Genomic DNA, 16,967 nt, shown 5'->3' on the forward strand with positions numbered 1-16,967 from the left:
AGGAAATGGACGGTCTGGTGTGGAATCTTGCGTCAAGCGTCGCCGGCCCGTGACGCATCGTGTGCGTGCCAAATGGGAGATGTCGAGAGAAGCTCTAAGGTAAATCCACAGCACGCGAGTTGTGGTGTACCGCTGAAATTAGTCTCAATATTGGGGGATCGTCTCTCTGATCTTCGCACACAAACACAAGCGAATGGCGCAATAAAACGCGGGCCATAGTTTTGCGTAGCACTGGAATCCACGGCACGGTGCAGACGGCAATAAATGTAATATCGATTTCAAACATTCTTAATTGAAGAACCGGATCTCGGCGAAACCGGAACGTTCCGCTGAAAGCGTCTGGGAGCTGGTTTTGGACGCGGATACCTTCCTACACCAGCACCACGAGCCGTTCTCTGGCCGTTTTTGGACAGAGACACATTCTGGGTCGGCCGGCAAGAAGTTCGGCACAAAACCTGTTGTACCACGCACACATACAAGACCCACGGAAGGGACGTACCTCCTCTTTACCGAAAAGGGGCGCACAGAAAATCTTAACTCGGTAAAGGTCATCGCGTTTCCGGTTGAAGCCGACGACGATACTAATAACAGTAATGATGGGCTTCACGAAGAACTGGACCTACAATCTGATGGCTGTAGGCCACTGCAATTATCGGCCCTGATTATATGGATTTCTGCGTGCGGCGAGGGATTGATTATCTTCTCAATTATGACAATTATGAGGAATTCGTCCCGGCATTAGGTCCTTTACTGTAACTAAAGCCGAAAAGATGTTAATCCCTTGCGAAGACTCATGACTCCGAGTAGGCCTGGTAACCGATTGGCGATTCGAAACGAGGACGTTATTAATCTTTTCTTCCTGAATTATTGTGTTCCAGCGTCCACAAGCTGCGACAGCTGGAGTCCGACCGTCATGGGGAATAAAACATGACAAATTATCTGTCCACCGCCCGTCGACTCAGAATGATTGGTATTCTAGAAATAAGTCAATAAAGCGGAGACACCTGCTTTCGCAGGTGCATCGGTGCATCGCAGTGCCACAGAACGCACTGCATTCCTGATGATGGTGGGCCTGATGTCGAAGGGACAGAATAAAGACGCGCAACGGACAACTCAGGCGAACTCAGCGAGCGTTGCGAAAGGTTAATTAGTTTCGCGCAGTTATCGCTTCGCAGCGGCAGCGCCATCGTCATCACGGCCGCGGCCACATAACCTCAAATCTTGCGCGGTGTTCGTTGGAACCGTACCGAGACGACGGAGCAGGTTCATCTCGACAGCGCAAAAGGAACGTTGGACCTGCCGGCAGGTGCATTCTTCTTGCCGGTAGTTTGTGACACAGAACGCCACGAACGTTCCAATTTTTGTAAATTGCGCGTTTCATTTTTCGTGCCGTGGTTCAGAGCTCGCCGCTCGCCTGCCAGCTGCAACTCCCGTGCGGCCCTACGAACAATTTTGCCGATTGGTTCCGCCCGTGAACACAACCACGGCGAGAAGTAGAACTCATTCCGTGGCACACCGGGAGACCTGAGGGTCGCTGACAGTCCGCGCCGCCGCCGCCGCCTATGATGCCGGTTAGTGTGTTGACTTTTGTAGGATTTTTTCGTAGGCAGCACGCCGACGATGATGATGGTCGGAATCGGGCGGAAAAGATGGAACTGTGACGATACTCGCGGCATGAAGCCGCTGCTAGGGTGGCCCACCCGATCGATACGCCCCACTGAAGGCGTGAGGTACGGCCTCTCCGGCCAGCCGCACACTGCAGCAACAAGTGTGCCACTTGCACGCGCCTTCCTGCAATTACTTCTTCCACATATCCACAGTGGTGCGGGGCGAACATAAAAACGGGAGCACGAACGAAACGAACCGCTCAACTCAACAGTCCGCCGAGAGACAGACCTTCGGCTTGCTAGACGAAGTTCAAAAATGGAGGAGAGCGACCGGATTGACCCAATTTCACGCCCGTTTGCGGAAATAGATCGACGACAAACGAGAATCGGCCGGGAGAATTGGCAGAATAAGGCGGTGGCAGTGGTGGGGCGGTGCCACCGTCGAACTATGCTCCGAAAAGATTGTGATCTAGGTTAGGATTTATGTTGCCACACCCGTCATTAAGGTCGCGCCATGGGTTCGGTACTGTATGTTGTAGTCAACGGCGTTGGGCTGAGGCCAACCGACCGATGTTGCGGCCTTTTTTCGCTTTCTCAGTGAGCAGTCGAAAATAAAAACGAATCGGTTTATGGTGGACTATTCGCCATCGAATCAAGACTTTAAACTTTAACCTAGACGACCTCAAATACGCTTTTGGGCACCAGCTACTAAGAATAGCACCTACTGATTATTTACAGTAAACATCTCACAACATGATTTCTCGCTGTGGATCAAACACCAAGCGCTCGAGCCGACTGTCACTGTTAACCTTTTTTGAGCGGACGGAAAAAACAGACCACCCCCCAAAAAAACCATCGAAATTGACGTAAAAGGCGTAGAATAAAATTCATCCGGATTCCTGTTCCGGTCCGGTTTTCCGCTGGATTCCAGCGTGTGCCAGCGACACGACACGAAACCAAATGCCAAGTACAGGCGATTCTGTGACTAACCAGCTAATTAGTCTACCGGCCTGGCATTTGGCCTTCGCGGTCAGCGGAACTGGAGCAGCAAAGCAAGCCCCATAGCCTTGTCAAGATGGCGCACACCAGAGGTAAAGGTGGCGAGAGAAGTCGAAGAGGAACTAATAATAACGTTGCCGGCGCGCGCGTGTGAGGCAAGCGCGAAAACTAGACGCAATATTGACCAGTCCAGCGGCACCAACAACTCCAAGCGCGGCTGCGGTCATTATAGTTAGAGAGACTGCGAACCGCCCTGATCCGCCTTCGGCGAAGAAGGCGGTTGGCAGCGGCAGAAGATGATTACTAAGAAACATAACCTAAAACTTCACTTTCGGTGTCTAGGGCGTCTGGCATCTTTTCCTCTGGGCGACCAGTATGTTCGAGAGTCTGTGGAATGATCGTCCAGCAGCAGCAGCCGGCAGAAACTTTCCGTTACTCGTCGAATCAATTTCCCCAATTTTCGGAACAACGTTCATTCTTCTATGTTCCGAAATCCACAATCATTGCCAGACTCTTTTTGCGTTGTTCTAGATTATTTCATTTTGTCTGCCTGCCGACCCTGCTGCTGTGTGCGACTTCGGACGTGGAGAACGTCGTTTCCGGCGAGGCACCGGAACTTGGTTAAAGGCTGGAGGAAGGCACACAGATTGGCGAAGGTCAGCCAGTAATTGGTGGTAATTCTCTAATTACTGAGCACGGTTCTCGAATGAGCACGGGCCTAAGGCTCAGAGAAGGAAGCTCGCCGAAACCGAGCCACATACAGGCGCTGCTTAAAGATCACCCACCGCCGCAAAAGGTCAGCAATAAATATAACGAAAAAACAAAACATCCGTTTGTATACCCCGAGTGATGTGTTGCGCGCGAAACATTTAGCAGAAGCGAAGCGCATGCAAATTTTGTGTGATCCTGCGTAATTTTAATGGTACCTCCTCACAAACGAATTCCATTTTATGGGCCATTCGACGAGCGCTCTGTAGCGACTTGAGTAAACAAACGGAATTGAACAAATTGCAAATAACAATTGCTGTGTTTTATGGCTCGTTCATCGTTAAACCTTCGACGTTTGGTTCGAGCACAGATGCTAAACTAATATTACGTATCTTCTAGGAAGCCGGATTCAAATATGTCCGAGCTTGAGCACCAGCGTTCTAACGATGATTCATAAGAGCTCACACACTCTACTTTTGTTGGCAGGTTAAAGTGGGCATCATATGGAATGCTATTTTCCCGGAAAAGAACTAAAATGGGCACCGATGAGTCAAGTTGGCAAAATGTGCAGCAATAAAAGCAAATGTTTCTAGTTCTGTGATGAGCAAGCAACATGATTTCTGACCAAGAACTTCGGATGCCGCTACGGTTGCTGAAAAAGCTGAACTTGGCTCATGCAGATTTATGGACAGTTAAGCAACGCGAAACAAGTGTCTTCCCTATTGTTTTAAACATGGGGCGCCATTTACATAAAAAAGAAGCTCGCGAATGCGATTTTCAACGCGATTAGCATTACTTTGTGTCACCCATCCAAGATCATCAACACCTTCGCACCGGCTTCCAGGAAAGGTGTGTGTGTGTGTTTTCAAGTCAGCTTCAAGGTTATATCCGAGCGTCCAAAGCCAAAAGCGCACCACGCAAAGTTCACTTCGTGTGATTATTTTGCGTATTAACTGCGATCACATCGCGCCATCATCATCATCATCAGCAGCAGCAGCAGTCAGCCATAGGCCCACCAAAAAAAGCAAACGATGCTTCGCCCACTAACCTTCGTAGAACTTTGCGTAGGCAGCCGACGACGACGCCGGTTGCCGTTGGCAAAAGCGCAAGAAATACATCTTGTGAGAGGCCGTTCTTTTCGGGACGAAGTTGTTTTGGGTTTTTTTTGGTTATTCGTTACAAATTTACGTATTTATTTCTTGCTGATCTTCTGGCCGACCGCGCGCTGCTGGCGCTGATCGTACTGAAGAGATCGTACTTCGTAAATGTGTGAAATGTGCGCGAAAACGCTACAACAGTGGGGCGGCGTTGTGGCGGTGGTGTTGTTTTGAATTCCTCAACTCTGCCTTCCCCCCGCCGTTATTCGCTTCGCATGATTTTCTTTTGGCTTATGATTTTTTCCGTTTCAGAAGCTGTCCAATCACCAGCGCACTTCTGTTTTCCGATCGCGGTGTGCGTGGTGAATGATCGGCTCAAAGACGACGGCCCCTCTGATCGTGTGTCTAAATTTAATTCATCTCACACTCCACTCTGCCGGATCAACACGTCAACTATCTACGTCTTTTGGCCAGTAACGCGCGCGGTCGATCGAACGGCGTTCTAGAGGTTTCACTTTCACTGCGCGTGAACGAACCACTTTAAAAATGCCTCAGATTATACGTCTTCTCACACACCAAACAGCATCGCATCGGGCGTTTCTTCGACCATTCGATCTTCGTTTCACAACATCGAAAACTGAAACTTACAAAACCGACAGGTTGTTGTAATCCACTCGACAGAGCACGGAACACGCACGCACGCACGGTTTTGCGATCCGATCCGATCCGACCCGACTTCAGACGACACGAGCAGGCGACGGCAACGCCGTCTTCAACTTCATCTTGACGCGCGGAAAGCCACTCGAAAACTGACCAAAGCAAAGCAAAGCTCCATTCGCTCACCGATCGACAACGTCCGTGAGCTTTGGGGCGCGTGAGAAGAAAGAGAAAGACAATGGCGGACGATGATCGACGAGAAGCGAGTGAGAAAATAAACGCAAACCAAAAACAAACCGTGACAAGTGAGTGGGGTGAGAAATGATGCTCACGTTCTCCGATAGTGAGCTTTATTTAAGTCGCTCGCAACGCACTTTACTCAGCTCACTGACAACACAAGACTGCGAGAGAGTGAGAGAGCCGCGTGAGCTGGCGATTCGAAGGCTACTTTTCCGCTCTCGCCAAGGCACTCCACAGTGAGACATTCGACATTCGCTTACAAGAGAAAGTGTGCTCAAGTGTGTTAACTCTTTCGGTGGTATCCAGCGCGGCGGCTCACTCTCTTCGGTGAGCGAACCTCTCTTCGCGTGAGAATCTACTGTCAAACAGAGCGCGCGATCGGCCGTCACGTACGCAGCCCAAAGTTTCGAAGATCGCGGTGCAAGGGCTCTGCGCCGGCAACACATTCTTGGACAACACAAAACTGTAGAGCTTCACACATTTTTGGTTTTTATTTAAATTTTACCATCAAAAAGATTTGTTTTGCACACAAGAAGACGCTTAATGACAACAAGTGACCCGCTATTAACCATAATTTCCAAACAACGTCATAAAGTAACTACACACACTGATGACTGATTATTCTTGTTTCGTTTCCCGCATTCTTGACGCCGCGCCAACGGATGGTGTTACACCGTTCCAATTACTCTCAGCGCCGCCCCGCTCGTTTCATTTTCTTACCCCAATCAAAACTAGACTTCCGTTCACTTCCGTTTCCGTTTCGAAATCCGTGGAGATGGGGAGCCATGTGGGAATTAGCCGCAGACCCCGGGGTCCCCGGAACCGTTATAAACCACCACGTTGCTCGCCCGGGGGTTTCTGGTTTTCTCTACCATCGTTCTTTTCATCATTTTCCCTCCGAAGATGCCATTAACAGCAGCCAGCAGCAACGTAGAAAGTGAAACAGACTGTAATTTTCGCCAGAATGTAATTATTTCGCCCCTAAAAACAGTTCTTTTATAGCTTCCTGCTGCACGCGGAGCTTGATTATTGTTTTTCTGGCGCACGGAAAAAAGACCGGACACCGGTCAACGCGGGGCACGTACATTTCATCAATCGTGAAGGTGTCCCAAAACGGGTTCCGGGGTATACGGCGCCAGCTCACGCGACAACCGGAACTGCGTACACACGGACTGCGGGGGACGGATGATAAAACGATTGTGGGAGGTGACCTTCGCCGCCAAACCCGTCATCATCGTCATCGCTGAAAAGGGCGACGGAGGAAGCGCCACAACCTTTCAACGGCACATCGGATACCCCAATGGTGGCACTTCCGGTAGCCGGGGGTTCTGGGGTAGGTAGAGCAAATCGTGCGCGACACACACGCACAGGTGTGTCGTGAGAAATGATGGAGCGGCGCCATCGACGACGGTGACCCTGACACACAGTTAGTGGTGGGAAGATTGCGCAGTTTGCCCACAGGCGAGATGCACGGAAAGATGTCACGACACGGAAAGCCATAAAAAACGGGCGTCGATCAGTTTAACGAGAATCGCCCCAGTTGAGTATTAGATTCAAAATAATAATAAAACGTGCACTATTCGTCAACATCCCATTTTCGTGCTGCGTGTAAATATCTGAGGACACTTAATAAACACGACCTCGATCGATCGCGAACGACGATCACGGTTCCAGCAGATGAGCCAATCCGCACGGGCGCATGTGTGTGTCCGATGGGCGTTTCACATTTTTTTGGATTTCTCGAGGACGGTTTGATCATGATTGTCACCGCCGCCCCGTCCCGCCACCAAAATCCATGTGCGCGTCGCGCGACACACATTCTTTTGCGTTTCTGCTATGGCGGCGACCTGCGCCAACCTGCGCACGACACAACACGGCTGTGGGGCGAGGAGGAGAGCAGTGAATTAAAATTCCAGAACCAGCTCCACCGCCGCCGCCCAGTCCAGACCCACCCCCTCCGCGCACGCAACACTGTTGGCCGTTTTTTTCCTCTTTCGGCTTCGGTTCTACCTTTTTGCGTTCTGCGTTCATTCCACGATCGCGATCTCGCTGCTCTGCGACACCAATACTACCGCGCCGGCCGCACACACAAACACACTGACGTTGTGACGCTGCTGGTTGCACCGGTTTTGCTGCACGCCCGATCGACACGCGCCGTGACGTCATCGATCGATCCGATCCGAGTGGTCCCGAAAAAAGGCGCTACCGGTGAAGGCCGCGGGCGCGGGCGTGAAAGTAAAGGCAAGGAGAGATGGAACGTGGGCCAATCCAGCAATAATTACACGGGCTCCATCATCTATAGGTCACCGTCTCTCTCTCAAGAGAGAGAGTTCCGATCTGGTGCTAGGCGGTAATAGCCGCGCGTAAAACGAGACCGCGGCCACCAATTATGCTGTGCCGTCTGGTCAACGAAAAGAAGGTCGAAATTTCAGTTCGATTTTATGCGATTTATGCCGCGGCTGCGAAAGAGAAAATGCTGCTACCTTCGTTTGGACCGCCGCCGATGATGATGATGATGATGATAGTTGCGCCACAACAATACGTACCTGGGGAAAGAGAAAGCAGAACGTTGTGCGTTAGAGAGAGAGGAGCCTTACCGATGCTTGGGAACTATCTTCTAAACAAACACGGTGCGCGCGGTTGACCGAAAATACTGGACGTGCTAATTTGCGCGATAATTAAACAAAACTTTGCCTCGAAGTTCTCCAATGAAGATCTGTGTAAACGGTGCCATTTTCTTCTTTGTCCGCGCGCCAAGGAATGCGCGCCATTCAGGGGTCATTCACGGTGAGTAAACACACGACGTGATTTATAGCACGTATGGCTCGTGCCAATTTGCATCGTGTCCGCAGCAGCGCAAGTGAACGGATGGCGACACGGGCGGCGGGCGGGCTGATCAGAAACAACTCACTCAAGAGACCGCGGAAAGTGTCAAGGGCATCCTTATTAGCACCGGTTTGCGACATGTGGACCCCGCGGGCCCACTGCAGGTTCCAATCGTTTCGTCACGATTCTGTTCAGGTTCAGGAAGGTTTTTTTTTTTGTTGGTTGGAACATTCCCAAATAAATTCGGCGTCAGTGGCGCCAGATTTCGTTTGAATTTCGTTCTGAAAGCGATCTTTTTCCACGAACAATACTTGCGATTCTCGAAATAAAAACCCGTCACCGACAGACATCGTTTCAAACGGGAAAAGGAAAAACGCATGAGTCAGTGATGAAAAACCGAAAAAAAAACAAGGGAGACGGAACATATGTGACTGAATGGGCTCTCCGAAAGCAGCACTTTAATTTGAGGACCGCACGCGGCGGCGGAAGGCGCGTGTTTAGTGCGTACTTCCGGTGTCGGGCCAGGAGTCGGAGGCCGACAAAAGAGCATCGCGTTCTTCCGAGAACCCCCGCGCTAACCCCTATCGAACGAGTAAACCCCTTTTTTTCGCAGAATTACGCCCTTCACGCGCGCGCCGACGACGATCGCGGACAATCATTTTGCAGTTTATGCTCCATTGCCTTGCTCGTGAGGGCGGCGCAGGATCGTGGAGGGTGGCCGTTCTCGGGTCTTTGTGGACAGCAGATGCGAAAATGCAGAAATATGAGCCCGCGTCACGTCAATAAGGAAACCTGCACCTCATCATCTCGGCCCAAACCCCGCGAGACGTTGAAGAGACTCTAGCATTAGAGAGGGTAACTTCAATCCAAGTGCTCCAGTCTTTGTTCACTGAAGAAGGGCCATTTGCCATTTTTAAGCAAAACGAACATTTCTGGGGGGTGAATATCAAATTGAAATAAACACTCAGAAACAATACACGACGTTCGAATGTAATGCGCGCCGGTGGTGGCTGGCAGGCAGGCGCAGTTCCCCTTTCGATGGAGGGGCGTTTATTCAACGGACTCTTGAATTTCAAACCAACTTTAAAATAACTTCATTATTCACACCATGCACGGCACACACTTTAAAAGGTGTGCTTAAATCACACCAACACCAGCGATCGATAATGGAACCGATGAATGAATGGTGGTGAGAATAAATGCTTCCTCCACACGAAAAATCGAAGAAAATTAACTGCTGGTGTTAATCTAACCCACTTTTGGGCCCCAACAAAGCTTCCATCATTTGCATACACACACACACGGACGGACGAAAGATAACAGTTGTTGCGCAAAAAATGATCCGACACGAAACCAACTAAAACTGGTCTCCTGCGCGGTCTGCGGCCTGGGGGGCGATGCAAGAACTTAATGATTGAGAATTTTCATATTTGCTGCCCGGGGGGATGATGATGTTTCAGCTGCCGCTAATAACGGCGTATTGATACATTGATCTAAGAAATGAGCGGAATGACGTGAGTTGCAGAAACGGGTTTACGGCTTTTAAGCGTTCGGCGTATTGACTTAAAACGCCCATTATCGATTCAAAACAACATCCGTTGATGATGGTGCTAGAGTGAGGAATCGATACCGCTTCTGCTTCATGCAATTGCCACAGGGCCCTGCCCAAAAGTGTGATCGTAAAAGGCGCACTGAACCCTGCAGTTGTCCCTACTGGGAGCCGTGTTGTGACAATAAGGGACTCATTAGCGTTAATGGGCGCACAGTTCGATTCGGGCCGCTTGTTCAGGGCGATGTGCATGCAAATTGCTACTCCCGGCAATCGATGATCACGCTGCTCCGCGATGATGATGATGCAGTTGCGTGTGTGGCAGGGACACACATACTAAAGTGTGCGCTCACTTCCACGCTCCGATGAGCCCGGAAACGCCGAATGCAGTTTCCCATTGCAGTTGCAAAACGGGCCAGGCAATGAACGAAGCAAACGGGGCCATCTCTACCGGCGCTGCCAGAAGGTAAAAAAAGGCAAAGTACTGCATTTGCGCAAATGTCACCGCCGCCACAGCCCGTCCATTCTAGTTTTACGGCGACACGCAGCTGCCGTTGCTGCATCGTTCTAGAACTTCCGTGAGAAGTCCACTAGCGTGCGTGCGTACGGTGTGGCTGGAGTACGCACCCGGCCCCCGGCCGTACGCACCGGGCGCGTATGCGCACCAAAATTTATGCTGCAACCCGGGGTTCCGGGGGTCGGTCGCGCCAGATACGATGATGCCCCGCCACCCGCCAGCGCCCCGTTTGGGGCGTCGAGAACGTTCCATTGATTCGCTTCGATGCACCGAAGCACCGTCGGTTCCGGGCAGGACCCGAATTTCCCGGTGCACACGCGATGCACCGGCACCGGCACTGCGCACTACACGAACATCCTTTTCCGGGGCCAACGTCAGCTCGCCGGTGACAGCTCGTGAGCAAAAAGATCAGTGAGAAGCCGGACAGTGTGAGCGTGAGATGGCGACCACGCACCACAACGCCCGTAGCTTGGTAAAACATGCTTCAAATAAATGCTTTTCGAATGGATTCTACATAAATATTCTTTAAGAAAATTACTTTTTCCATACAATTGAAGCCGTGAGCGTGAGAAGAATGGACCGGTAGTGAGAACGGCGTCCGTGAGAGCTCAGCTGTGAGGCTGTAAGGTGAGACTCCGATTTGCGTACGAATGTCCGCGCCCGCTTGGTAAGTGCGCATGTCCATACCCCATACTACCCAGCCAACCAGTGCGTCCCCGCACTCCTTTCACACGGCGGACTAGTAACGTTCCGAGCCGATTCTCCTACTATATGCGCGAAGTAACCCGAAGCCGAACCAGACCCGAGCCGGGGGGAACGCGGCTCGCGGAGTGGCTGACCCCACAGACTCCGGGGATTTCGTGGCCACGTGTGTGTGTGTGTGTGGGTGCAGCTTGCGGTGCTGATAACACCCCGATTGACGGGATGAATGCGCGTGGGCCGCCGGCCGAGAATCGGGTTTCGCGTGTGGCTCGCGTAGGGAGTGGCAGCGAACGGGAATTTACGTTGTCAGCAAACACACGGCAGACACACGTACGCAGGCTGCATGGACTCGGTGGTGGGGAGAACCTCGAGCAGAACGGTGTAAAAATAACCATAAGGGAGCCATCCGCAATCCGGTACATGGAAAGCTGTCTGGAAATTGACCCGAAAGTCGTTGCGGAAACCTCTTTCCGTGTGCGTATGTCTTTCCGAAAGGATGCGACTATTTTTGGCCGATCGATTTCGATCGATACGAGTATTTTGTGAATTTTGCAATGCCATTACCAGCGCATAGATCAACTCGCAGGGACTTACAACAGTACGGAATGTGGCGCGCGAAGTAACTACAAACACATCGCAAAACGACGAGGACCTTTACATAGGAAGCACATATTGCTGTACCGACAGTCCATGGTCAACGTTCTTGCCGTCGGCCCGGAGAGTCTGCGCTTTCGGTGCGCACAGCCTCGACGACAGAGGACGAAGAGACTCCGCGCCCGCCGGGCCACCTCAGATGATTTCGTTCCGTGTCCTTTTTCTTTCCGGATCCCAATCTCACTTACTGAAGGCGCTGCCACCTACCATTACAGAGGACAAAAATAGCCACAGGATTCTTCTTTACAGCAGGGCGCGGCAGTGCGAGCCTCTAATCCTCACGTAGCTACTCGTGTTTGTCTATTTAATTTTTGCGGCTTGAGGACGCGTTTGTTTACGCGCCGTGTTCGTGTTTAACCAACTCCGAACACCGACAGAGACACGGGGATGGTTGTCCTCTGTTTGGCTAGCAGGCAAAGATAAGAGGGCGGTGTAAGGATGGGGCTAATTAATTTAGGCCCTACACAGTCCTACGCACCTGAAGAGGTTGACATAGTTTATGGTTCTTTATCGACGCTTCCGAGAGTGGGCCCGCGCTGTCGGGACGGTTCCCCTCGATAAGGAAACTAATGGCCAGCCAGCAGAGGTCCTTTGAAGGTTCTGCTACGGCCACCGTAATGTTTGATCGGTAGGTTCCATCTATGCTTGGGCGATGGGCGCCACTGAACCGTCGTTTGGCGTGCCCGTGCAAAGATTAGCAAAACGTAAACACAGTTCCTCCCTATCGGCACAGTTCTATAATCGATGCTTCACATCTTTTTTTTATTATTGTATTGATTAAAACGCTCCAAACATAGTAACATACAGCCGGCGGAAACGTTCCAATTGATTAAAACACACTCTTCGGATTTCAATCCGATGCCAACACACCCGATAACGCCCGCTGATTGCCAGTGTACACGGAAACCGGCCGTTCCGGTGGGGCAATTAGGCAGCGACATATCACAACCCTTCGCCGGTACCCGCCGGCGCTACTCATCCGGAGCCATTCTTATCGACGCAGTAGACGACGACGATAGTTACAGCCATCTGTCACGGAACGTTGTTTCGAACGTCATCATCTGTGCCTGTGGCGCCGTGGCACAACACACACACACACACACGGCACAAACCAAACTCTGGTGGCCCCTGTCTCCGAAAAAGGGAACCGATCATCGCGTTTCCTTATACTCTCCTCCGATTACAAACATTAAAACCCACACGGTTCTCATCTAAAAAAAAATGGTCCACCGCCAACGGCCACGCGTCGCATCGATAGAGAAAATGCCGTATCAATTTTATGCAAATTTGGACCACATCCAAAAACCTCGCGCTTCCGTCGTCGTCGTCGCCGTCGCAGCCGTTCCGGGACGAACCGGATTAGCTTTGGTTCAGTTCAATAAACTAGAGCAAAACGGGAAAACGATCCGAGGGAAGTGGAGTTATTATGCTGCGCGCGGCCAGACCAGTGGAGCAACAACTTTGCTTTGGCCGTGACGGTGCCAAACACGGCCACACGGGCCCCGATCCGATTGCCCCACGTTCGCGTGGTTGCTCGGGTTGGGTGCAATTTATGGTCATATGTTGGTGGACGGCCAGAGGTGATGACGACGATGATAGGGACCATGGGGCCGCGTGTCTGGGGGCGGCCCGAAAAACTATGTCCACGTTGCGACGCGCGGTGTTTTTAGACAATTCACCTTCGTCGCCAGAAGCTAGATTTATGCCACACCGCGAGCGCGATTCGAACGTCGGGACGACGACGGACGACTTTGTGGAGATGAACATAATTTGAATAATCCGTTCAGACGAATCCTCTTCAAACGTGGCCCATCAGTGCGCGCTCCCATCTTCCATCCGACACGGCAGGCTAAGAAGTTGTGGAGTGTGGGAATATTTATTCAGCCAAACACGTTCACCAGCGCAACTTCTTGGAAGGGTGCGCCCGTGGGGTGGCCCGAGTTTCCCAATCAATGGTTTCGCGTTTGCTGGTTTGCTATTGACAAATTAGGCACATTCTGTCCAACATTCGATGCTGCCTTCTAAGTAAACCCTAGAAGGAATAATAAGCGAGAAACCAGTGCAGTAGTGAGTGTAAAAAGCGCAGATTCGTTCCGCGCCAGTTCCGTGTGTATCATGGGTTCTTCATCATCATCAGCGCCCCCCATTCGTTAGCGATCCATCACTTTCGTACGCCACCAACAACACAGTTCCCGGTGCGCCAGCAGCAGATGATGCTAAAAATAGTGTTTTTGTTAGCTTTCTTAGACATTTAGGCCCCAGCAGAAGGGCACGACGCCGATCGCGTTTGGGCCAGAGAGCCGGCGCCGAGCCAACATTAACACGCTGGGGGCGAACGGTGGCGGGTGGTTTCATGTTCATCGTTTATTGCATTTTTGTGCATTGTGCCACCACCACACACGCCACTCGGCGTTGCGCATTCGGCAAAAGTGCATGACCGGCAATTTGGCCGGCACATACCGTTTCTCGACCATATTAGCGGTCGCGGTTTGGCGCTGTTCTGGGAAATAGTTAGCCGAGCCGAGCCGAGTTTTTGCTGCACTCGAAAAACAGGAGGAGAACCGTTTCTTATTGGCACTCGGTCGTGGCCACCATATATCTGCGGCAAAATTGAAGCCGAAACCGGTGTGGCCGACTGGCGAATGGGTCTGAAGTCCAGGCGAGTCAGAGGCTTCAGAGACAAATTGAAAATAATCATCCAGTTCCTGTCTGCCTGCAAACGAACCCGTTGTTTGTGCTTCTCGAACCGGAATATCATGCAAAAAGCCGGTCCGCACCGTAACGACCAGACTGCGGAAACGGGCGATCGATATCCGGTAATTGTATTCGGACACACCGGAAGTCTTTCACTCCGTACGACAACTTATTCGCTAGAATGACAGTAAAGAAGCATTTTAGAAGCACAAGCGACAGCGTGAGTTCCCACTTTTTCGGTTATTCGCATAATGCAACATTTGCTGAAGTGGCCCTTGCATTTCCTTTAGCCACTGATCGAAATATAACATTCGCCTTTGCCTTACTTACCTCTTGAGAGCTTTGCAACTTATTATCTCGGACAATGCAGCCCGAAGCCCGAACGAAACGGCCCACCACCGTGATTCCACCGCACCGCGCTCCGACGTGAAGTTATCAAAGCCAATAATCCGTGGCGTGCAGGGTGGTGCAGAAAATAGAATTTTCACTCTCGGCCGTGGTGCGCCGTGGGGCGCGACTTTTCTCGATTTCGATTCCCGCCGAATGTTACGTTTCAGGGGAAAATTTTAACCACTCACTCTGCCGGACCACCGGGTTTCGCGCCAAAGGCTCTTTGGCCTCCTTCGCGGACACACTTTGCACACTTTAAACTTACCAGCCCCCCGGTGGCTCGGTAATTAGAAATCGACCGAACTGCACTACGGCCGGAAAAATGGAACCCCGCCTGAAACACTTTACTTCTCCGTACGCCGTTGTGCCACTCTCACTCTCCCGTGCGCCACTTATTTCATTACTCTTCGTTATGCGCTGATCTTGCTTACCACGTGATCGCGCGGCACCAGAAGCATAATTTGCTCACTCTCACCCCCGATCTTGGCTGGGCTTTTGAATACGGTTTGAATTATTTTCTTTTGAAAATCGAGACCACGCAGCACACCGCGAACTGCACACGGAATGGATCTGATATCTGGCTCACTTTTTGCGTTTAAAATGACATTCACACACAAACGACACAATGCGAGCATTTATTATTCAATTCGGCGATCGTTTACTGCAACTACAAAATTGAAGCACAAAAGAGCTTGATTATCAATTCAGGTTTTAGAAGGTTTAGAAGGGGATGGTTTTGGTGTTAGAAGATGCTCCACACATTTTTTGTCCGATCTGCTGCGAGGCATCAAACTTTAAACACGGTTCTCTGGTCGCAATATTACGTTTTCGCTTTGTTTCCTTTCGCCCGGTTAGCGGTTACTTCACTCTGGCAACACACACGCCCAATATTAGGTGAAGCGAAACATTAAGCCCTTCGAGGCGCGATCGGTACGAAATCAAAAACAAGCCCCACAACAACCCGAACTAAAAGGGGTTCGATTTTTCCTTTTCTTTATCAGCCTTGCGGAACAGGGTACCGGAAAACCAGGCAACAGCATTTGCGTGGTAAGGGAGAGCCTCACGCACAGGTGTTGAAAAATTCACAATTCAACACCCCTTAGCGGCAGCGGCTTAGTGTTTGCTTTACTTCCGCAATCCCTGGAATCCATCGGAGCCGAAGCACGATCGTCAAGGAAAACTTCGTGCAGCCCACGGGGGTAGAAACGCAAAATTGAATTAAATATTTACCAACCAACCACACACACAGGCCACGCAAGATACACGCTGGTGTCTCGAAAATAGCTCACAGGTGTATTGGTGAGGTTGAGCAACCACCACCAATCATCATCATCAGCAGCGGGCACAAAATCCGCCCATCTGGGTGCAGATGGTGAGATAAATGATCAAAGAAATGAACGTCAGCAGCTGTCGCTTCGGAGGGAAATTCACTGCGTGCGTGTCTCGCAGCTGAACACCTTGCCGTTTTAGTGGAAATATGCAAGGATCTTCAGGACCAAAATGTGTCTATTTGGAGGGCGCGGTACCAGCACCCGTTAAGAACAATGAATATCTTTCCCATTCGCTGACGACACGGCTTGCGCTCACTATGATGGCTCACTTCTTCGGGCTCACCTCGCATCTCCACATTGTTCGCAATTTCAGCGTGAATATTTCACATTACACGCTTGCTATGTTTTTATTGCATTCGTTCGGTGCGCTACCCCCGCCGCCACGGGCACCCTAACCAACATCTCGCCCATCAAAGCAACCTTCTCACGAGGGTGCAACCGACAATTTTACTTTATTTTTATTGGAAAGATGATCCGCGCGCGCTGAGGATCGGTGGCCGCGATAAAGATATTTTTAACCTTCAATTTGCAACTGCTATTGCCACTTTCGCCCAGGTTTCGTTCGAAAGTAATCGCCACCGGTGATGGTCGCAGTAAGCGGGGCCCCTTATAGAAAAACTCTCATTATGCCGTTTTTACTCGGTTTTTGCCTTTTTGACTATTTGTTAAAGCAAACAATGTCGTGTTCACGTCATTGCACTCAACACGCACACACACACATACACAGCAGAAAGCAAGCAGAAAGTGCATGTAAACACGTACTTCCTTTGGCGTCGCGCTGGCCAGAAAGCAATGGCCCACAATGTTTTCGGAATTGATGTGTGTGTGTGTGTGTGTGTGTTGGGTTGTTTGGGCTGTAGTTTCTCTGCAAAACAACATTATTTTGCTTGCCCTGTCGGGCGGTTGATTCGTTGAGCTTTCGAACCCGATCCGTTTGGTTCCGCGTTTACTAAAAGGCCACCTTTATCATGTTTGATTATCCTTTTGACGATTCAC

This window comes from Anopheles cruzii, chromosome 3 (genome assembly GCF_943734635.1).
Source record: "Anopheles cruzii chromosome 3, idAnoCruzAS_RS32_06, whole genome shotgun sequence".
NCBI classification, from domain to species: domain Eukaryota; kingdom Metazoa; phylum Arthropoda; class Insecta; order Diptera; family Culicidae; genus Anopheles; species Anopheles cruzii.